Below are 24,990 nucleotides of genomic sequence, written 5' to 3' on the forward strand. Positions count from 1 at the left end.
AATATATGACTTGTCTTTTCAGTCCCTTAACAGGGGTTTTTGAAGATCAGAATTTTTTCATATTAGTGAGCTGTAATGTATCATCTGATAAGAAATGGGTTGTTCTTTGGTACTGTAAACCAAAAACACATGTGAGACAAGTCTCAATCAATCTAGAGGTTTATTTTGCCAAGGTTAAGGATGGTGGCCTGTGACACAGCTCAGGAGGTCCTGAGAACTTATGCCTAAGGTGGTTGGGTTCCAGCATAATTTTGTACATTTTCAGGAGACAGAAGTTATAGGCAAGGACATAAATCGATGTTAGTTATACATTGGTTCAGCCCAGAAAGGCAGGATATCATAGGTAGATTGAACAATTTTCTGACTTGCAACTGGTGAAAGAATTAAGCTCTGCCTGAAGATTTGAAGTGTCTGTGAGCAGCCCAGTCCCCTAGCCACGCGGCCAGGCAAAAAAACTGTCTGTGTACTCCGTTTATCCATTGCTCAGCCAGGGTCTGAGGGTCAGACCCAGCAGGTCAGCTGTGTCTAAACTCCAAAGGGAGGAGGGTAAAATGAGTCATGTCTAACCTTCTTCACTTTCTGCAAGGGCCTGAACTAATTTTTCAAAAGTTTTTGGAATCCTCTTGGCTGAGAGGGATATCCATTCAGTCATTTGGGGGGCTTAGAGATTTATTTTTGGTTTACAGTATTGTATTCCAGCAATCTTGGCCTAGTCCAGAAATTTTAAAGCTTTACATTTCACATGTAGGCATATCGTCATTTGAGTTAATTATTGTATATGACATGAGATTTGGATCAAAGTTAATTTAAATTTTTTTAATTTTGTATAAGTCATTTCAATAATTCTTTCACAGTTTTGAAAGAATTTTCCCAACTAAATTGCCTTTGTAGAAAATCTGTTGTCCATATATATGTGGCTCTCTAATCTCTTCCGTTCATCTATGTATCTGTCTTTATGTCAATACCACCCCCTATGATTACTGTGACTTTATGCATCTTTTGTGCTTGGTCATTAGCTACCTATATCCAGATGGTCCCCAACTTATGGTGGCTTGACCTGTGACTTTTCAACTTAACTATGGGTTCATCGAGGTATTAAATGCATTTTCAACCTACAGTATGGGGTTTTATCTTGGGTTTATCAGGACATATCGTCGTTATAAGTCAGGGAGCCCCTGTATTTGTAATTGTTATATCTTTTTGATATACTGACCCTTTATCATTATAAAATATTCTTTAACTCTGATAATATTTTTTGCTTTAAAATCTATTGTCTTTGTTTTAAAATCTATTAGTACAGCCACTCCAACTTTCTCTTGATCGCAGACAGCTGGGATTTAGCCTCAGCAGCCAGAAGCTGGGAGTAGGATAAAAAATGCTAAAGTCCTTATCCTCTGGAGAAGGAAATTCTCCAACTGGGAGCTAGGGTGGGGAGTGGGAGGATGAGGGAGCCCTGTGTTTTTGGCTACTGCAGTCTGGAGAGGAGTCTGCTTCACTGAGCTGGAGAGGAGGGAGGAACTGGTATAGGTTCAAGTTCTGTATTATCACCCTTCTTAACCAATTTTTGTAGATTTTCTTGAATAGGTGTTTCTTCTTTTACTTGGTGCTCTTAGGATCAATTCCAGAAGGTTTAAATGGTTGGATTAGTTTTTGAAAAATAATGTCTCCCAATTTCCCTGGGGATTGTGTCAGTGGAGCTTTTCATGTTGTCATACCTAAAGTCAATCTCTGCAATTTCTAATTTATACATAAAATTTTGCTTTTTAAAAAGTATGAAGTAAAGATGACAGTATGTTCACATGTATTACAGCTTGGTACTTACATGGGTTTCAGTTATATTATTTTCTCTGATGTTTTTATGTCTGTAATATTTTATAGTTTTAAAAGAGAAGAGGAAATTGCTAAGAGGGTGTATATCACTGAAAGTATCGTGGCACTGGCTGAACTGTTTTGCATCTTTATTCCATGTGTAAGATAGATAGGTCAATCATAATCTGGCAGTATTGCTCAGATTATGATTAATCACAATTATGATTTATTTACATATAACTTATCACTATTACAGCCCACTTCAGACCTCCATTGCTCATTCTGGGTCCCCATTGTCTACACAATCCAGTCCACATTTATGAGCAGATAATTTACATATTTTTATTATCAGGACAAAGTCTGCTTCTCCAGCCTTATCATCCACTTCTCTATTTGTAGAGCTTTTAGCCATTATAGAATATTTAATATTACTCATGTATACTGCACTTTCATTTAAATCTGTTGTTTGTATTTTCTTTGAACTGAAATTAGCATTCTCCATACTCCATCTGAAGAAATGGTAGTCATTGTCTAGGATGAGCTCATATATTATTTTCTTTATGAATACAATTAGTAGCTAAAAATTACTGAGCTTGTGTATGTGTCAAGCGAACTGCATACAATTCCAAATTTAATTTACTATCTTTGGAAAGAAGGTATTTTTACCCTCATAAGTGCATAAAGTACATTAGAATGAGTGAATTAAATCCCAGATTGCTATGTCATAGCCAATATATCAGTATTTCTGACACTGTAGCCTAGTATCTTTCCTCTAGCACGTTCAGGTTTCAGCCAAGTTTCCTTTAATATTTTCCTCCTCAGTTCTCTCACCTCACTTTCCACACCCAGTGTACTTACTTGCTCCTTCCTCTCTGTTAACTGAGAATGTTCTTCATAATGCTGAGTCATAGTTCATAATGCTGACTTCATTCTCTGATCACTTTGATATTTGATATTTGCAAGAGAGTGTAATTCATTTAATAAATTATGAAATTATTGAGGCTTTTTTTGTTTTTGTTATATTCAGTAACAAGAATCATGAGAAAAACAGAAAAAGTATCAGAAAATATTTGTCGAGTCTTCAGATTTTATGGTTCTTGTTTTAATAGATAAGTAATTATGAAGGTTTGGGACTTATTTTTACAATGTGACAGTATTTATCTTTTTACTTAATTAAATTTAAAATTTATTCCACAGAGGCCAATAAAATATTATTAAAAAGAGATATATATATGTATGTATATAGTATCCAGTAAAAATTGTGCATTAAATTTTACCTGTAGCTTTAAAAATTAGGCTTAAAATTTTATGGAAAGAAATCAAATTCACACGGATACATATGAGTAATACAAAACAGTTAAAATAATTTATTTGAATTATATTGCAGTGTAAACATATTTTACTTGATTCTTCATGTATTAGCTCTGACAGATAGGAAATTTATTTCAAACCCTTGAGTTCAATTTTTCAGTCTTTTGCTTTCTCCCTAATCTTTAATAAAATAATATTTTTAAAAGTCACACTAGCAAAACATGAGGTAATAGATATCATAAACCATTTATTAAAAAGGACACTTTGCTAATAATTATCCTGATGCCATTTGAAATGGCATCTTCATGTATTCTGTATCTTGCTGCAATTGATCTAGCATTAATCAATTATAATGCCCAGGAAAACTGATGTTCATTCATTTTGGTCAAGGATAAAATGTGAAACTGTGTCAAGTCACTGGAGGATTCTTTTTTTATAAATATCCTATTCTTAAATTTTACTATGCATATCTACTTCCATTTAGGCATCCTGAATATTAATAAATCTCAATGTATAAAGTATGCACAATGGGGATTTTTAGCACATATAATGGAGTCAGAAATTTATAGTTTGTTTTTCGGTTAAATCTCTTGTCTTCCAAATTTCTTTTTTCTTCTGCTTTCTTCTTTTCTTCCTATTTTTAACACAAAGTTGAAACTGCTGGCATATTTCAAGCAACATTATAATCTTCAGAGAAAGAGAAACAAGGGCTGTATGCTTTTTTTAAAAAGATGTAGTCTTAAATAGACAAGCATCGCCAGTAGATTATATTACATATAATGACAATGACACTTATTTGATATTGTGTGTGATGTGTGCATGAATGCACAATTGTGTATGTATCAAAGTATAGTAATTTGAAATAAGATGGAGCAAAGAGTTCTGTTATCATTTAATCATATGCTACATCAAATAGGTATATAAAATATTTAAAACTCAGAAAAATTATGTTTATTTAAATTACAACAATTTAGAACAATGCAGTTATTTTCACTTGTTTTCTTCATCATTTTCTCTTGTAATTTTCATACAGATTTCAAATATCATTTAAAAAGTGATATATCTAAATAATATAAACACAAAACTTTACTGTTTTATGCAGTATATCAACTGTACTCATGTCTTTTGTTTTTAAAAGTAAAACACATTTACATGTATTCCACTTGCCTTTAAAATTGATAAAAATAAAGATTGAAATGAAATTATCATCATCCTGTTGACAGAATGAAAATTCTTATTTTTAGTAGATAAAGTAATAGGACCTAATCATAAGAATAGCAGATGAACATAACACTCTCACGTCAGTGAATAACCAGTAAAAACTGACCCCAGTGCAAAATATTACGTAAGTTTCTTTGGATGCCACTTCTTTCCTTCCTGTGGGGGGTGATTTTAAGCAAGGATAAAGTCATGAGCTATGTTAGGTGAGGGAGTAGAAATTAGTGGAAGTGATTTTTGTCCCGAAATACTTGGAGTTTTATCAAGTAGCCCTAGCTTACCTATTGCTTTTTGGTTATTTCCTTGGCTAAGCAATGCATACTTACACAACAGCATGAGAATAGCTCTCATAGGACCACGTGTGAAAAGCATTGACTGTATCTGCTTAGTTTTGCTGCTTTTTCTCATATATTATTTCATTTGATGCTCACAAAACTGCAGGACAAGTTTTATTCTTTCCATTTAGCAAATAAGAAACAGGCTCTCAGAAGGTGTCATATGTAAGCATCAAATAGCTAATGATTGTTCTGTTAGGACTTAAACCAAAATCATATTATCTCCCATCTCATTCTCTTTTCACCATATTGCATCTATTGTGGCAAACTTAGTAAGCACTTCAAGGATGGCAGGTAATTTAAAAGCTTCTTTATCCCCCAAACAACCCTGAAGTTTAGTGTTAGGATGTCTATTCTTCAGATGCAAAAATGTAGCTGAGATAAAATAAATGATTTGCTGAAGAAGTTAGTGGTGTTCAAAAATTGTGCATGTGTCTCAGGTTGCAAAGTCTCTATCATACATTTTTTCTGTCACAACCATTCACTGGAAAAGTGGAAGTTTATAAAACTGAAAATTGTATAGCCTTATAAACAAGTCCTGAATTCTTTAATTAAACCTGGGCTGTGAACGAGGCAATCACACGCATGGGAGTGTGGCAAAAATTTATAGGAATATATAAAATATTAATGCAATAATTAGTAATTTGACTTCAACAAGTTGAAACTTCATTTATTACTTCATGTGCATCATAAAATATTTATTAAAGCATGAAGTAATCAATATTTAATAGGTAGCCAGATTTATCTTTCCAAGCATTACTCAATAATTTTTTCAATAAAATGGATATTTAAAAAATATTAAGCTCTGTCCAGATGCAGTAGCTCATGCCTTTAATCTGAGCACTTTGGGAGGTCGAGGCAGGAGGGTCACTTGAGTCCAGGCATTCAAGACAAGCCCAGGCATATGGCAAAACTGTGTTTCCACTAAAAATACAAAAATTAGCCAAAATACAAAAAGTAGCCGGGTGTGGTGTGACCCTGTAGTCACAGCTACTTGGGGGTGTGAAGCAGGAGAATAGTGAACCCAGGAGGCAGAGGATGCAGTGAGCTGAAAGTGTGCCACTGCACTCCAGCCTACTTTGAGTTATTAAATTAATTGCATTAATTTTTTAAAAAACAAATATATAAAAAATAAACAAATATATGCCACATATATAGTTAATATTACATATTAATTATATATGTGATATATATTTATTTGTGTATATATATGACTAAATATATATATTATATATACATATAAGACTAAAATCCTCTTTGGCCACTTTTTGGAGCTACTGTTTACTATTAAGACAGCAGAGCCATAATTCTTTCCCTCCAAGCTTCTTGAACTTTGAAATAATATCTACCACTTATTGCATTTTCTCAGAAATATGGAAGCAAAGAACAATAATGACAATTTACCCACATTCATGTTTTGACTATTATTCCATTTTAAATGCATATATATGTGCAGATATATGTTTGACTGTTTATATACATATTATCTAAGGGTAAGTGTGTGTGTGTGTTTTTAATCACTCTCCATTCTTCAACTGAGGAACTATTTGTATCACATAGAGAAAGATAGAAGAATAATTTTTTATATTGTTAAAATGGCCCTTAAAATTTTTATTGTGAATTCCTTATTATTTCTTTTACCAGGTATTTCTTTTCTGCTTCCCCAAACGTTCACTGAGTAAATTTTTAAGTAAATATCTGTCTTGAAGTAACTCTTCTTAAATGGATAAATCAGGTCAGGTGTCTTTTATATGGCCTCACACAATTGTGTACCTTATGTTTATACATTTACCATAATTATAATTTTCTATTTATTTGTGATAATTTAATTAAAATCTTAGTTTCTTACCAATATGACATTTGTGAAGGTAGGGGCAATGTCTACTTTTGCCCACTTTTTTATCTCTTTGTCCTCAAAATAATATCTGGAATATATTAATAAATATTTTTAAGTGAAATAATTAGGGCTAATTCCCAGTTCATTTTTCTCTTCTCTCTGAAACTTTATATAATAAACATTTTTCCATGGAGTTAAATATGTTGAACTTAAATTGCACATGTAAATATTGTGATATTTTCAATAATACAGAGCTCTTTTTTATTCATACTCATTTTAGCTAATATTTTTGCATTACATTTTATTCTGACTTTACCTCTCCAAGAAAGACATTTAATTCTGTAGCATATATTGTTAGTCTGCAGATGACACTTAATTTTATGAGGCTAACTTGCAACCTTCACAACCTAACAAGTCCTTTCTGTGTTCACTATCAGAAAAGTTTCAGAAAAGTTTATTAGTTAGGTATTATACATAAAGGTCTCAAATATCTCTTTCCATATCCTTTAACTCAATTTTCTTTCATGTTATGTTTAATAGTATTAGGTATGGTATCAGTAGCATTATATGTTAAACTACTTTGAGTTTTAAGAACGTGATGTTTTAGCCTAACAGGGATATATCGATTTAGTTTTGAATCTGTGTGGCCACTTTTTACTTTTTCTTGAGTGTTATCAGGAAAATTGCTTGCTGTCTCTGTTTCCTTATCTTTTATATGAAATTAATAATGACCACTAGTTAATGTGGGGATAGATAAAATTGGAAATAATTAAAATATATGTATTTTTGTTTGTGTGTGTGCATTCTGGTGGATAATATACCTTTAGAAATGGTAAGAATAATAGGTGCTAGTACAGCTTTAAGTAAGGCATTAATAACATTGATAGTAATGTAGTAATGACATTTTAAAAGGAGAATGTCAGATCAGTAGTGAATAGAATAAAATTTGTAAGACCTACTATTCCTTCACCTAACGCACGCACACACACACACACACACGCACACACACACACACACGTTTAGAACTAAAGCCACTGAAGAATAACAGTACTTTCGGCATAGAATTATAGCCATCCTCACCTGATTGCTTAAGTAAGGTGTCCTTTAAAGGGTTACATTGTTAATATTTGAAGTCAGTTTTTCAGAAGAGCTATTTTCTCCATTTAGTAGACTTAAACACATATGCACCCATTCATAGCTATGGTGGATGCTTAAGATTTAAAATGCAAAATATTTATTATTTAGATGTTCTTGCTTGCAATTAAACGTGCAGAAGAGAGGCAGAATCCATCTTCCCATCTCTTTGGCTCTTTCTGTTAGTAAGCAGAGTTGTGAAAATTTGAGTTTTATATGTGGCAGTATTCCATTGTTCATCCTCTGGCCTTGGTTTGTTGGCTATGCAGTGTCAGTGGCATATTCATGTATGTTCTTTATTTCCTGGGTTGAAGATATCATTTTGTGTCTATGAACTGATGCCTTCAATGGCCTCGGAGGTATCTCTGGTAGGCCAGTTTTGCATGATCATGGGATTCATTCTAAGGTAACTTCAGCATTTCCAACAATTTGGTAACACCCAGTTCTCCATATTATTATTTTTTTCTTAGAATACTTCGAGTAGTTTGTGTTCTGCCTTGGATTGATTTTTGCTGCTATGAGTCTCGAGAGGAACTCCGTAACCTACTAGCTTTTTTTCCTCTTGCCTTTACTCTTATGTATTAACAGATTAAGGGCAGTGGTTCTTAGAAAAGTCATATATTATTTGCCACCTCCCAACGTTATACACAAAATTCAATTTATAAAACTTGCAGGCTAATTGCAATATTGTCATTTTTATTTGCTCTTCTTACCTAGTAGTAATAAAGAATTCAGGGCGAAATTTAAATGTTTAAAAAAAGAGTCTATGATAGTTTTTATTAAATATTTTGAAAACAAGATTTACTCTGCAAGTCATTTCATAGCATTTATAATCTACATTGCTGGTCCTCAATCATAATATTATGACATGTATAACAAATTACTTTTAACTAATGATAAGGTGCTTAGTACTTTGACTGTGTAGCTTTGCAAAATTAGAGAGGTTTCAAAGTTATTCTCTCATTGATGTCACTCTTGCTCATTTTATTGAAGCATTATTTTTTAAATAGTGGTGGAAGTGGAAGGCATGTGTCTTGAGCACTACTAATTATGCATTATGGGCCAGCTAACTACTCTGTGACAGAGCTCTTTGGGAACATTAAAAATGGTAATTACAAGTTAGTTTAGTACTGATATTGCCATGGCTGTAGGTTGGATTTGTGCACAGTATACATTTTCAGATTCAAGAAATATTTATTGAGCTTCTACTCTGCAGGGTAGTGATGGTGCAATGATGAAACGGACAAAGACCTGGCCTCAAAGAAATTTTTAGCATGGATGATGGACATCAACCAGCTAAATATACAACTTGTTATATATTAATAACTGTTACAGTTATTAACAGTTATTTGAAATTACTAGCAATTAATTAATTGTTTAATCATATGATTGGGAAGTTGAAAGTCTCAAAGGTTAAGAAACATTTTCCTTATCATGGGCCATTTAAACTGAGGTTTTAAGGAATGAGTAGAAAGATGATATTGAATGAAGGAGAGGGGAGCTTTGTCCAAGCATAGGGAATAATATATGCTGTATGTAAATTCATACTGGAAAGAAATGAGGCAACTCTAACAACAAAAAGAGGACCTCTAGCTGTTTTATAAAGATCACAGGGGCAGATTAAAAGAATTCAGTTATAAAAGCAACGTGGAGCTATTGGAGGTTTCAAGGAGAAGAATGATATATTAGTTTTGGATTTTAGAAAGATATTTAGGATGGAAAATTGATCCGAGGAAATTTGTGGGAAGGCTAATTATGATGCCACTTTCTTAATCCAAGCAAAAGGTGATAGCAAGCTGGATGAGGGTATTGGTAGTGGTGTATCAACTGAAAGATGACAGAGAAGTGTTATATAGATATTATTCAAAGTCATATTACTCTAAATTGTATCAAAGAAAAAGCATCAGTTTTAATCTCTAATGTAACCAAATCATATTTTTTCAGACTATTGTCATGTGCATTAAAGCAAAACAAATGAAAAACTGAATTATTTGTGTTGTGATATGGTTCACCTTAGAGCTAAAATAAGAATTTTCAAATTTATTTCGTTTGAGGATAAAAATATTGTTCAAACAAAAATAACAAAAATAAAGGTAGGTGGCATAATCACTAATCCTTTTTAACTAAGCAATAATATGATTCTTGTTTGTGTAATGTGTAGGGAGAGGGAAAACCCCACTGGGTTTTCTGATTTATTGGAACTCTTTTGAAATTCAACAAGCAGGATTAAGATTGTTGAAAGCCTAAGGTGTCTAGAGAGTTTGTGTAGTCTAGCATGGAGGCTTTGCTTGTCAGATGTCTCAACTACAGTGAAAGGTAACACTAGCATGACAGAAATGGTACTTGCTGAACATGTTTATAATGCCCCTGGGATGAGATGTCTAATGCAAACATAACCACACAATTCCCTTCCTGAGTTATTTGTTTCTAACATCAGCGTTTTCAGGAAACTAGACAGTTTTTCAATGTAATTTTTCTTAAAGTTCCAATTAACCACATAATTAATGAAAAGTATTGAGAATATGTTTCAGCACTTTTAACTTACAAAAATCAATGTGGTGTGTTTGCTTATAGAATGTGTTTTCTTTTTATTTAATAGCAGCTAACAACTTACATATTGTCACATTAAAATTGTTGATATCTTTACTGGAGACATTCTCATTCTTTATCACAGTCCCTATATTTATAACATATTGAAAGAAGGCTGTTAGAGCTTATAAATACGTTGATTGTAGTCCTCCTTATGTAGAGATTTTGATATAGATTACTAAAAGGAGTATATAGTAGTGTGTGATCTGATGTGTGATCACCATAGCAACAGTAAACAAAAAAGCAAAACATGAGAAGTTGAAGCAAAAAGCTGGGCTCTTAAGTTTAAGAAAGTTTAATTCTATCAAGATTTAAAAAGCAAACAGTGATTTTTAGAGTCACAGTCAGAAAATTAGAGACATGATGAAATGAAAAGCTCTTTGAGCAATGTTATAATTTGCTGCTCTTCCTATTTTTTTAAGCCATGCCTAGCAGTAGACTGGGGGTTTTCTTTGAAGAGATTGATCTAGAATGCCTCTGGATTCAGGAAAATGGACACATTTTAAGATAAAGGTAAAGTGCTGGAATGAATGAGGATGTAAAGCAACAGAAACTCTCATTCCTTGCTGGTGGGAAAGCAAAATGGCACAGCCACTTTGGGAGACAGTTTGGCAGTTTCTCACACAACCAAATATAACTTTACCGTATGATCATCCTCCTTTGTATTTACCTAAAGGAATTGAAAATTCCTTTATAAATGGATGTTTATAGTAGCTTTATTCATAACTGCCAAAACTTGACAGAAAAACTGGTACCTTCAGACAATGGAATATCATTCAGTATTAAAAAGAAAGGAGCTATCAAGCCACAAAAAGACATGCAGGAAACTTAACTGCATATTACTAAGTGAAAGAAGCCAATCTGAAAGAACTACAAATATCAGGAGTTTGGGGAGAGAAAGATGATTTTTAGGGCAGTGAAGCTACTCCGTATGGTACTTTAACGGTGCACACAGGTTCGTTATATATTTGTCCAAATTCATAGAATGTGCATCCCCAAAATGAACCCTAATGTAAACCACCGACTTTGAACGATAATGATGTATCAATGTAGGTTTATCTATTCTACCAAATGTACCCTGTGGCAGAGGATGTTGATTAAGGAGCTATGAACATACTGTGGTAGAGGGTATGCGAGGAAGTCTCTGTTCCTTCCTTCAATTTTTCTATAAACCTAAAACTTCTCCAAAAAATAAAAGCTATTAAAAAAACAACAACAGAAGGAAGAAATGAAATGTATACCGCTGGTTGAGATATAGTTCATTATAAAATAATAAAGAAAATGCCAGTGAATCAACAAATTTTACACAGAAGTACACACATTTCCTGAATACAATTTATAAACTCATTATTTAAATATACATGTTTATTCCACTATGTATTTAGTCATTTTTAATAAATCTATTTTTAAATTTTATAATATAAGCTCTTAGTTTCATTACTGAGTCAAATACTTTGAGGAGAGTTAGCTAAATTGGACAAACCTACTTGAAAATAGTAGATAAATATTTTATATCCCAAATGAAAATCAGAAAAACAGAAGCCCTCACAAAATGGTCATTGAGTAGTATGCATTCTTTTTGAGCATTCTGTCATTTGCATGCTGTCTTTATATTGCTCATGCTATTTTTCTTTTTTTTTTAAGGCAACTAAACTACTATGGCAAAAGACATAGTTCTTTCTCAGTTAATGTACCCTGATGAGGTCTTCTGAAATATGCTTTCTATAGGTTTCTGTCATTGCTCATGTTTCCTTTTTGTAGTTGGCTATATTTTATACACCTCTGACTTTCCACACGAAGAGAACTACTTATAGATTCAGTGCTACAGAAATCTTCCCCTCTTTATGGCTCTAGTACTCTAGCTATCAAATTTCTTTAATAGTTAATACACAGAAGTAGGTACACATAAAAATTGAAACTTACACAAAGGCAGATAATTATTTAATTTATCAATTGTGATGCAAATATCTAGAGTACTATTAGATATAAAATATTGTGTTGTAGGCCGGGCGTGGTGGCTCACTCCTGTAATCCCAGCACTTTCGGAGGTCGAGGTGGGTGGATCAAAGGTCAAGAGATTGAGATCTTCCTGGCCAACATGGTGAAACCCTCTCTCTACTAAAAATACAAAAATTAGCTGGGCATGGTGGTATGTGCCTGTAGTCCCAGCTACTCAGGAGGCTGAGGCAGGAGAATCACTTGAACTGGGAGGTGGCTGTTGCAGTATCTGAGATCACACTATTGCACTCCAGCCTGATCACAGAGTGAGACTCCATCTCAAAAAAAAAAAAAAAAGGAAAAAAAAGAAAAAAAATTGTCTTGTAAACTACCTTGAAAACAGAAGCTCTTATTTGGAAATGTCATGGGAATTCAATATTTAATATATTTTCTAATATTTTCCACTTTATTTTAATTATGTAATAGAAATGCAGTGAATCTATTTTCTGCAATCCCATAAATCTTCCCAGCTCTGCTCCTGTATGGTAGCATGCCATACAAACATGATTACTTTCTATTATGCCATGATATGAGAGTTTCACTAACACTGAACAAGGGTTGATGTATTTAGAGCCATTCTTATGTAAATCATAACTCCCAGGTGGCTTGAAAATAATGACAAGTTATTTTGACAATTAATACAAGAAATTCTTTTAATGTTTTAAAAAATATATTTTTAACAAATAGAAGAGACCCTTGAGAAGACTAAATTGATGAAACATTGTATCATGTACATTTTACTTGTTTAGTACTGCTATATACATTCTGCTTAGAAAACACCAATTTACAATGTCTCCATAGAGTAGTATCAAAAATATAAAACATTTAGTGATAAATATTACAAAATATTTGCAAGACCTGTATAATTAAAAGCAGAAAATATTGCTGAGAATATTAAAAAGACCTAAATAAATGGAGAGATACACTGTGCTCATAGATTATAAGATTCAATACTGTTTAGATGCCAAAGCTCCTGATAGTAAGTGTTGTGTTTGTTTTTGTTTTTGAAAAATATGGTAAGCTGGTTCTAAAATTTATATGGAGATGTAAAATTGGAGGACTTATACTATGTGAATTCAACACTTATCATAAAGCTATAGCAATCAAGGCAGACAAATAGGTCAATGGAATAGAACAAAGAGTAGAGAAACCAATCCACACATATATGATCAACTGATTTATGGCAAAGTTACAAAGGCAATTTAGTGGAGAAAAGGTAGTCTTTTCAACAAATGGAGCTGGAACAATTCATATTCATATGCAAAAGTATTACTTTTGATCTATTACCAAGTACCAAGAGCAAAAATTAAATAAAAATGGATTGTAGACCTAAATGCAAAACTTAAGGTTATAAAATCTCTAGACAAAAACATAGGAGAAAATTTTTGTAGTTTTGAGTTAGCCAATGATTTCTTAGATGTGATAATATAACCATGATCTACAAGGTAACAAATTTACAAATTTGACTTATTTAGTCAGTGTTAAGAGGATGGAAAGAGAGGCTGCAAACCAGGAAAAACTATGTGCAAATTACACATCTGCAGAGGCTTAAATGTAGAATATTTCACAAAACCTCAAAATCCCATAATAATGGAACACACAATCCACTTTAAAGTGTGCAAAATATTTGAGTAGACATTTGAAGGAAGATAAACTGATGGCTAGCAAGAACGGGGAAAGATGCTCAATATCAGTATTTATTAGGGAAAAAAATTAAAATCACAATGAGATACCACTACAAACCTATCAGAATGGCTGAAATTAAACAGATTTACATATCATGTGTTGACAAAGGTATGGATTAACTGGCAGTCCTATATTTTGGTGGTGGGACTGAAAAATGGTACTACCACTTAAAAAAGCCCAGTAGTTTCTAAAGAAGCTAAACATTTGCTTATCATATGATCCAGCAAGTACACAACTAAGTTTTTACACAAAACAGATTAAAAAATAAGACTTGTACATAGATATTTATAGTTGTGTCCATTATAATAGCCGAAAAATGAAAGAAAGAAAAAACAAAAGTCCATCAAGAGGTGGATGGAAAAACAAACTGTGGTACATTCATATGACGGAGTGCGGCTCAGCCACGTAAAGGAATGGTCTATCGACATGAACAAAAACGTAGATGAGTTTCAAAATAGTTGTATCAAGTAAAAAATGCTACATTTTATAAAGGAAAAATTGTGTGATTCATTTATATAAAATTCTAAACAAAGCAAATTTACCTGTAGTGACAGAAAACAGTTCAGTAGCTGCTTGAGAATGGAAGGCAATGACGAGGGGTAGAAGGAAGGGTTTATGAAGCAACAGAAGGAAAATTTGGGTGGGGGCTGGTGATGCATACATTCATTATCTTGACTGTGGTGTCAAAATTCATCAAAATTGTATGCTTTAAACATATACGGTTTATTTGATGTCAATTATACCTCAATAAAGCTCTTCAATTTTTATAAAATCGCCATGTTGCTAATGACTTCCATATTAGGAAGCACAGCTCTAGAAGTTTGTTATTCCTTTCAAATCTTGCTCTCATCATCTTACTATATAATTTTTTATGTCTATCTTTAATGCAAACAGAATTTTACAGTGTCAACTTTGTTATTTTCTCTGCCTTGAGAAATGCTTTATTATACAACCAGACTTCCTAAAATAATGCTCCTAGCTTGTTATTCCAAGCAAAACGTATCTTTTCTATATAGATTCTTTTTTTATACAGCTGAAAACATAGCTGAGAAGAGTCTTAATAATATTGGAATATAGTATATTCATTTTTTAGATGGGGAAATTGAGGTTTGGAAAGACTGACTTACCTGTTATTGACAAAAATGATGCTATTGCTGGAATCCACTTCTCTGTATTCTTTGTTCAAGTTTCATTTTAGATTTTGTTTTTTTTTCACTAAACCACACAGATTCCATATGTCTTCTTCTTGAAGCCCTCCAACACCTCTTGGAGGTGGATCTTTCCTACTTACCCAACCTTATTTATCCTTGCTCTCAAATATTTAACTCTATTATGTGTGTTATAAATATCATTGTCCTCCCTAGTTCCAACATGGTTGTCCCCTATTTTACATTACGGACACCCATTGCCTTTGTCTGTTGTGTCCTTTCTCCATACTTTATTGCATTTTCTGCGCATCTGCTTAGTTGTCTTCATTTGCAATTGTGTCTTAGTGTAAGTCAGTGTCAAATACTACTTTCCCAAAATAATTTGTCTCCTCTTCTTCCATAATACAAGTATTATAGTCAAGCCCTTGACTACTCAGATATACCCGATTATCCACCTCTTTCTCCGTTAAATGTAAACCCATGATTAAGTTCTCCCTTAGTCCATTTAGGCTGCTATAACAAAATACCGTAAACTGGGTAGCTTATAAACAACATGTATATATTTCTCACAGTTATGGAGGCTGGGAAGTATAAGATTGGTGTTTTGGCAGATTCAGTGTCTGGTGAGGGTCCCGATCCTTACAGAGAGTGTCTTCTTACTGTTTCCTTACATGGTGGAAGGGGCTAGCTGGCTCTCTGCAGTCTCTTTTATAAGGACACAAATCCCAGTCACTGGGGCTCTTTTTCGTAATTCAGTTATCTTTGAAAAAGCCCCATCTCCTAACAATATCATTTAAAGGTTAGAATTTGAACATATGAATTTGGAAGGGAGACACAAACTTTCAAACCATAGTAAGTCCTCACCCATGGAATTGATGGAAGTGTCCCGCTTCCTCGATAAAGACTTCAAATGATAGTAGGCTTTTCCAAACTCTTTTCTTTTAAGGGGGAATATGCATATATCAGCCTATCTTTGTCCTTGACAATGATAATACTCAAGGAAATGGGAAAGTTAAAATCTGTGAAGTATTCCTATTTCTGAAAAACCCCATGAACTATAATTCACTTGGCCGGGAGCGGTGGCTCACGCCTGTAATCCCAGCGCTTTGGGAAGCCTAGGCGGGCAGATCACGAGGTCAGGAGATCGAGACAATCCTGGCTAACATGGTGAAACCCCGTCTCTATTAAAAATACAAAAAAAATTAGCTGGGCTTGGTGGTTGGTGCCTGTAGTCCCAGCTACTCGGGAGGCTGAGGCAGGAGAAAGGCGTGAACCTGGGAGGTGGAGCTTGCAGCGAGCCGAGATCGCGCCACTGCACTCCAGCCTGGGCGACGGACTCCATCTCACAAAGAAAAAGAAAAACAAATACAATTCACTTGCTTAAAGTGCGGTGAGAATAACAAACTTCTTCTTCCCCACCCCCAATAAGGTACTGCATTATTGGCTATTTGCCTTATACTGCTTTACTTTATCCAATTAATACAAGGCCAGAAGTCTTTCACCTTGTGGACTCAGCTTCATTCTCTGCCGGGACCAATCATTAATGGGCCTAATAGTATAGTAGTGGCCCCATTTTCTCCAGTATCTACAACTGGAAATCAGGTTTATTGCCCTAAACTTGAGGAAGGTCCTCAGCTTAACTATGCCAATAAACTATGTGCCTACTAAGATTCCACCTTTTGGAAAGTAGTGGGGTTTAGAGATTTGCATTAAAATTTCTTAAAATCTTCCTTCTAGATGTGAGCTATTAGGTCAATTATTTAACTTCCCTATTGTATTGTCCTATAAAACAAAAGAATACCTACATAGATAAAATATGAGAATGTAATAGAATTTTAGAAAAAAATGTTAAATTTACTTTTCCTGTTGTCTTAGAGTTTTAACTGACGTCCCTGTATAGATGATAATGGATGTTAAATAGCCACACATTCAAAAGAGTGATGCTGGTGCATCCTGGTAAGACTCTAAAAAGTGGCCAAAAATACGTTCTAGACTCTCCAATCCATCCCCTAATTCCAACCTATGTGTAGGAGAAAGCTGGAGGGCCATGAAAGGGCTTGATCAAAGTCAGGAGTTCTTTGAAAACAGATATTTGTGTAACAGAGAATATGATGGTGTTTTCCTACCCCCAGCCATTGGAGAGGGGAAAAGGATGGTAATTCCCACATGCCAAACCCAGGACCATGGGAGGATTGGTGCCATTATAGAATCCCAGGAGAGTGAGAGATATTTAATAGTGTTGATATGTATTCCTCAGATTTTGGAAGTAAAAGTCTGGTGTATGACTTGTGCAAAAGAATCAAAATATAGAAGATAACGGGAGGTCTGCTGACAGCCTAGGAGTGAGGAATGAGTGCAGGGAGAGTGAAGCCGTGGTCAACTACAATAAATTCAAGCTGTGTTAGATCCATCTTGAAAAGACCTGACCAAGATGCATGCCTGAAAGTTCATGTGTGAAGGCAAACTGCTTGTTTTATGAACACGTTTCATTTTTTTTCCTTGAGGGCTCTTTATAGATAAATTTTTTCCCTTTTATAACAATGAAATAGAATAGAGATCACTTATAGGTTTCTGTACAACATCATTTAGGTTAATATTCAACTTGCAAATTAAAGGTAAGGTGTTGAATCAAAATAATACTTGATCATAAAAATAAAATGATACCAAATTTCTATGTCTGACATGATGCTGATTCCTAATATAAAAGGAATTCATATTTTACTCTCAATGACCATCGCATAGTAGTGTAAATCCTTTAACAGAAATAGACTTTGTAAGTTTCACTTAATACTTATTTTATCTTTGCTTTAAAGATTACTCAGTTACTATTTTTCTACTCTTAAAGTTTTTGATAAATGGCAAAAATGAGTCAGTTTTTACAAGATAAATAGTTATTTCAAAAAGAAAAGGAACTTGAAGTTAGGAATAATTTTGTGATGCTTTTCATATCATTCACGGTAGAATCATTGAGGATGGTTCAATAAGAAAGAGCTTGTTGATTCAACGGTCTGTGGAATTTCATCAGCCTTTCATCTCATATTGATGTTAATATCATGCCAAGATGATTCACATAAGAAGCCATGCGTGTGATTTTGTCTCTAATTTTGGTTCTGAGCCAAGTAATAAAACATTGTGAATCCAATCTTATCACTAGCATAATGGTAAATATTAGCTGTGAAATAAAAAAATTAATCTCATTAATTTTAGAGATCATGATCTGCAGTGTAAAAATATTGCTTTAATTAATCAAATTGTATTTCAGACAATGTGAAAATACTTTCACTTCAACCGCATGAAGATTACATAGAAGAAAATGCAAGATGAAGTTCCTTATTGTTTCTCATTCACAGAATTTATTTCCACTAAGTTATTAAAAAAATGGGTATGTATTAGGCATGTATATTTATGGGGTTTATGAGATATTTTAATACAAGCATAAGTTACTATTTTTTAAGAAGTGAAAGAGGAGAAAAATTAACACTAAAAGTGTTCCTGATAGTTTTCACAAATACTTTTTTCAAGACTCATAATAATCTTACGAGCAAGTCTTTATTATCTCTGTCTTTATAGGCAAAAAATCTAAGTGTCATAGGTTAAATTATTTTGCCAAATCAAAAAGGTAGTAAGTGATTTAGCAGGACTAAACATTTTTTCCAGATTCTAAATAGTGTGCATGATTTTCCCATAAATATTATGTATTCTTGAAGCTAAAGAAATTGTGGAGACAAAAGTGGCTCCACCTTGATCTGCCATGTTGATTTCTGATTAGCTCTAGTCCCATGAATGCCTCCTGATTTTTTTTTATTATACTTTAAGTTTTAGGGTACATGTGCACAATGTGCAGGTTTGTTACATATGTATACATGCGCCATGTTGGTGTGCTGCACCCATTAACTCCTCATTTAACATTAGGTATATCTCCTAATGCTATCCCTCCCCCCTCCCCCACCCCACAACAGGAGCCGGTGTGTGATGTTCCCCTTCCTGTGTCCATGTGTTCTCATTGTTCAATTCCCACCTATGTGTGAGAACATGCAGTGTTTGGTTTTTTTGTCCTTGCGATAGTTTGCTGAGAATGATGGTTTCCAGCTTCATCCATGTCCCTACAAAGGACATGAACTCTTCCTTTTTTATGGCTGCATAGTATTCCATGGTGTATATGTGCCACATTTTCTTAATCCAGTCTATCATTGTTGCACATTTGGGTTGGTTCCAAGTCTTTGCTATTGTGAATAGTGCCACAATAAACATACGTGTGCATGTGTCTTTATAGCAGCACATTTTATAAGCCTTTCGGTATATACCCAGTAATGGGATGGCTGGGTCAAGTGGTATTTCTAGTTCTAGATCCCTGAGGAATCGCCACACTGACTTCCACAATGGTTGAACTAGTTTACAGTCCCACCAACAGTGTAAAAGTGTTCCTATTTCTCCACATCCTCTCCAGCACCTGTTGTTTCCTGACTTTTTAATGATCGCCATTCTAACTGGTGTGAGATGGTATCTCATTGTGGTTTTGATTTGCATTTCTCTGATGGCCAGTGATGATGAGCATTTTTTCATGAGTCTTTTGGCTGCATAAATGTCTTCTTTTGAGAAGTGTCTGTTCATATCCTTCGCCCACTTGTTGATGGGGTTGTTTGATTTTTCTTGTAAATTTGTTTGAGTTCTTTGTAGATTCTGGATATTAGCCCTTTGTCAGATGAGTAGATAGCAAAAATTTTCTCCCATTCTGTAGGTTGCCTGTTCACTCTGATGGTAGTTTCTTTTGCTGTGCAGAAGCTCTTTAGTTGAATTAGATCCCATTTGTCAATTTTGGCTTTTGTTGCCATTGCTTTTGGTGTTTTAGACATGAAGTCCTTGCCCATGCCTATGTCCTGAATGGTATTACCTAGGTTTTCTTACATTATTTATTGTCCTTACAGTTCTTAAACTTTAAAAACTTCAGTGTAAGAAATGTCAGTGTTGATGTTATTGCACAAATTATAGGCTATGATGTACATAGCATTCTTACCAGTTCTGGAGGGTTGTCTGTAATTGTCTTGCTGAAGCACTATACATTTTCCTTATGGAATATAAGCCTGTGGAATAGGCATAGGGAATATATTCCCTATGGAATGTAAGTCTGGGAGGTGACAGTGTAGAGATCTACCTTCCTTATTGCCTCCCAAGTCCACACTTCTGTCTCTAAATTCCACCATTAAAACACTTTTTACTAGCAAACAGGGTCTTTCTGCCTCATTCTTTGGTTTCTAGGCTCCTGTGGAGTTTGGGGGCTGCTTTGCACGTGTGACCCTTTCACAGAACAGAGATATATATGGGAATAAAGCTATAACCGTAATTTAGGATTAATCAATATCTCTACAGGAAAAAGAAAGTGGAACTTCAACTGTTCCTTAGGACAATATGGACTGGTGTTTTTGAAGGAGCAAAGTGGAAATGATTAGGCAGCAGGGACTCTGCAGAAAAACGTGAGGAGCAAACAAACATTTCTCAGAAAAGGAGATTTGAAGCACAATTGTCATCAGTTCACAGAAGAATTTTGAAGGTAAATAGCTTAACGTTTATCACCTGACCCCTTCCCCAGAGTTCCAACCATATACCACTGATATCCAGAAAAGTGATAAATTAGTTTTTACTCACCAGTGTCTTACATATTCCATACCTTTCAGTCCACTAAGAGCAAGTGTATCTCATATGCTGCTTTTATTTTTAATATATGGAGATCATGATCTTACTACTTGGGAGCATAACGCATTTTGATATGCAGCATAGGGAACAATTGTCATTCTGGCTGTCTATTATTATCTCATGTACAATTTGCTATGTAACATCACTCAATGCCTTGTATGGCACTGCAAGCTTCTATGTAACTATTGACCTTTTAATTTGAATTTCAGATTATTATTATTTTTAGTCAGATGTATTGTGGTTCTTAACATTTTCCTCAGTAGAATAATATTTTATCATTTTCTCTTAACTATTTCTTAGTTCTCTATCTTGTTGGTGCCAAGTATTTGAAATGCAGAATAAGTCCATAATTAAACTCTGTGTGCCCAGAAGTGAAGGATCAGAGCAATTACTTTAATACATTCAAATCTAATGCAAATTTCAGTAATTAGCCATGTGTATTTGTTTATGTAAGCATACATACATAAACATAGAAAAGGTACAATAAAATTTATTATTTTAATCTTATGGGACCACCATCAAATTTGTGGTCTGTCATTTATCAAAAGTCCTTATGTGGCACATAACTGTCACAGGAAAAGAGACGAAGAGTTGTAAGGGTGTCTTAGTCAGCTCCAGCTGCTATAAAAAAAAAAATCCATGCACTGCTTATAAGCAACAGAAATCTATCTCTCACAGTTCTGAAGGTCAGGAAGTCTGAGATCAGGATGCTGGTATTGCCGGGTTCTGGTGAGGGTCCTCTTCCAGGTTGCAAATTGACAACTTCTCACAGTGTCCTCATGTGGCAAAAGGGGCAAGAGAGCTCTCTGACTTCTCTTTATAAGGACACTAATCCTGTCTGTGAAGGTTCTGGACTTTTAATGTAATCACCTACTGTAGGTGCCATTTCCCAATACCATCACAGTAGGGGTTAACATTTCAACATGTAAATTTTAGAGAGGTCACAAACATTTAGTATATAGCAAGGGGTGTATATTTTTGGCAAGGGTTACTCTTATTATTATCCCAGGGATTAGTAAGAGCTATAACGTTATTGTTTAATCCTGTAGTATTTGTTGGTATTGTCTATGAATTACAGCATTTTGATTGATTGTAGCAAGTGTGAGCATTTTTATTGTAATATTGGGTGAACACAATTTCTGGACATTCCGTAAATGAGACTTGATAGATAATGATTCGTTGTTCTGTTTGTTTGATAGCACTAGTTAATAAAGTGTGTTTTATTTTGTTGATTTGAAGTAAACGTTGGCTGATAGGACTTAGAAGGTGTCATTGAGTCACAAGTAATATCCAAGAGTCTGGTTTAGCTGGAATGAGTGTTGCTAGTGGTGGTAGAATAGGAGGAGGAATGCTAGCCTAAGTGTTGATGTTTGTGGTAATGTTACTAGGACTGATCTACCCAAATAGTCAACAGTATGGTTCCAATGTCCCCAGACTGACTCATGTTATTTGCCTCCCCCTGGTGCACACATTGCATGCTGTTTTCAGACATAGCTTGTCAGTGGTAGGGTGTAAATTGCCAAGACTAACATGATTCTCCAGTGGATGTGTACTTACCACTAGCAAAGGTAAAAACTTTTCAGATAAGAAGGAAGAACAACATAGTAGAGGTTAAAGATGGAGGTCATCTTCAGCAAGAAGCAAGAGATCTGGTTTTACCCTTGATATCGACCAAATGGTATTACCTGGTCTGGGGTGGGGGACAATTACTTCTACATCATGTTGAATTTCTACATGTTGAATTTTCTACAAGAGACAAGAAAAAGATGAAATTACCCAGTGATACTCCTTTGTTGTCGGCAGTAATGCCAGGGCTCCCGTGTAAATTGGTTTGCATTTTTCTGTGCAAACTAGCAATTGTGGTTGTGTCTACTGTGGGTGTATATACCAGCAGAGGTCTCAGTGTCTCTACAGGTGGTCTCCTCATTGGCAGTGAGTTTAACTATGATGTACTTATGCAATAAAAGGGTGAATTTAATATTACTAGGACTATGGGGAGTATTTTTAACCACTTGGAGGGCCATTGTCATCCAAGTTCTCTGAATAGGTCCTGTTTTAAGGCTCATATTTCTTTTTATGATACATGTTCCTCTAAAATAACAGAGTAAGTGAAAATACCAAGCAATATTAATGTATAATGTTGACTGTTCAAATAACCGGGAGCACCTGCAAGGCTTCTCCCATGCTTATGGCTTATGGCATTTACTAATGGCCGTTGGCAGGCAACTCAAGCACCGATATATACCAGTCTGAACAAGGAGGGACATGCAATTGCCCACCATACCAAACCTGCACATAGTCGTTGACTCAGAAACATGTACTATGACAAATTTAACCACATGCTGGGGTTGCTTCTGCCAGCCTGATTTTATGTAACATAGAATAATACTCTCCCCTGTCCAGGTTCCCCTGCAAACCTCATTTATCATAATGAGCCTATTCCAATAACTGTCCACATCCAACAATAATATACAGAGACTGATATCATGCAGATATCTGGACAATAATAAATTGAGCCCATAACCAATTTAGTAGACCCAAGTGCTCATATCATACATGCTTATTTTACCCTAACCTTTATCAACACTCTCTGCAATTGCACCAAACTATAAAAACTTGCCTTCATAGAGACACAGAATAGAGGAAGTATTGTGGGCCTGTAAGGGAACCAAATGGTTTTTCCTCATCAGACCCTGGACGATATTTCCTGCACTTTGATTTGGATCAAAATTCCAGTAGATTTTTACTCAGCAGTGGAAGCCCACCACGCCCCCTCCTTCCAAAGTTCTTGCCTCTATAAACCACACTAGCCACAACTCTCCAATACTGCCGATGAGTTTTCCTAAAAGTCTTCAGAGTGCTAACCACTAGAATCACACATTTCTGGGACAGTAAGAATGGCATATCTACAACGTACCAAACACAATTAAAGAAACACAGTTATCCATGTCTAAGGTGTTAGCCACACAAATTAAGCAAATGGCCCAAGGACTAAAACTCTTGGTTGAATCTTACCATACATTAGTGGCCATTATGTTAGATAATTCCATAGTCCTAGATTTTTTTATTGGCTACCAAATGAGAGGTCTGTACTCCAGTTAAACATCTTGCGGTAAGTGGATAGGTAGGAACATGGAGCAAAGGGCCATAATAGCACTCTACTGCCCAAACAGATTGAGCAAATTAAAGTCTTTTCTGAGCTGTTTGCTTTGCTTTTCCTTAGTACATGGTCAAACAAGCTGCAAACACCTTCTGAAATCCTAATTCACATCCTTTTAAGGGTCTGAGTCAAAGATATTTCATCACTGGCTCTAAATGCAAGCATTAGATTGTAAAACAATATGAGACCAAGGAATGGATTGTTATATACATGAGATAAGGATACCCTCTGTGTTATTGACCCTCTGTTGTTTACTTTTTCATAGCAAGCTGGGGCCAATTAACTCAGAAGGCCTCCAGCATCAAACCCAAAATTGTACACAGTGGTTTCACACATAGCTCCAAAAAGCAGATTATAAAAAGCAACTTAGGCTATCACCTATGTATACCATAAAAAACTGCATTTAACATCCACTAGCCGTTGATAAAATAAACCCTGTAGCTAAGAAGGAGCCCCAGCTGCTGCTGCCCTTTGGTGCTCTCTGACCCAGAGACCCCCTGCTGTGTTGCTAACTGATGTCACCTAGACACACAATCCGCCTAACTGGTACCCTATCCTGTGTGAGTTCCTTTGCCTTCTTCTCCTTCTGTGTCATAGCCTCTGGTGGTCGTATGCTATTATGGTCTTCCCATGCGTGCAAACCTGTCAAATTCTTACCCAAATAAAGCTCATTGTGTGTTCCTGCCACATGGCGATTATATCTTTTTCCCTGATCAGGCTCCAAATCCCTTAAACTCACTATACTGGGGCCACAGGGAAAGAGAAAAATAGACCTGCAAATAATTAATTGTGTTTATTTTTTTATTACAAAGTGTTCAGTTAAATATGCAAAGTGTTCTGACCCAAAAATCAGGAAGGGAGAACTTAGTCTGTGAGATCTAGGCAACTCAAAGCCAGAATATTTATTTGAATTCCTTCCAAAGGCTCAAGACTACTAGGAAATGGTCTTGAGCCTTTGGAAGGAATTCAAATAAATAATCAGGTTAATTGAAACTTATCATGTCCAATAGTATTATCCTTCTTAATCAAAGTAAATTACAATTAGAGGATTGCCCTTAAATATTCCATGAGTCT

At 34.8% G+C, this 24,990-nt stretch overlaps 1 long non-coding RNA gene across 1 annotated transcript in view; it reads left to right on the forward strand.

Annotated features, from left to right (window-relative positions):
* The window catches only part of LOC115933615 (uncharacterized), a 43,281-nt gene that overhangs the window by 7,059 nt on the left and 11,232 nt on the right, over positions 1-24,990 (forward strand). Inside the window, exons 2-3 of the long non-coding RNA XR_004069487.3 lie at positions 18,328-18,447; positions 20,433-20,613. This is a non-coding gene — a long non-coding RNA (uncharacterized lncRNA). The remainder of the gene's footprint in view (positions 1-18,327; positions 18,448-20,432; positions 20,614-24,990) is intronic.

This window comes from Gorilla gorilla, chromosome 1, assembly GCF_029281585.2.
Source record: "Gorilla gorilla gorilla isolate KB3781 chromosome 1, NHGRI_mGorGor1-v2.1_pri, whole genome shotgun sequence".
Lineage (NCBI taxonomy): Eukaryota > Metazoa > Chordata > Mammalia > Primates > Hominidae > Gorilla > Gorilla gorilla.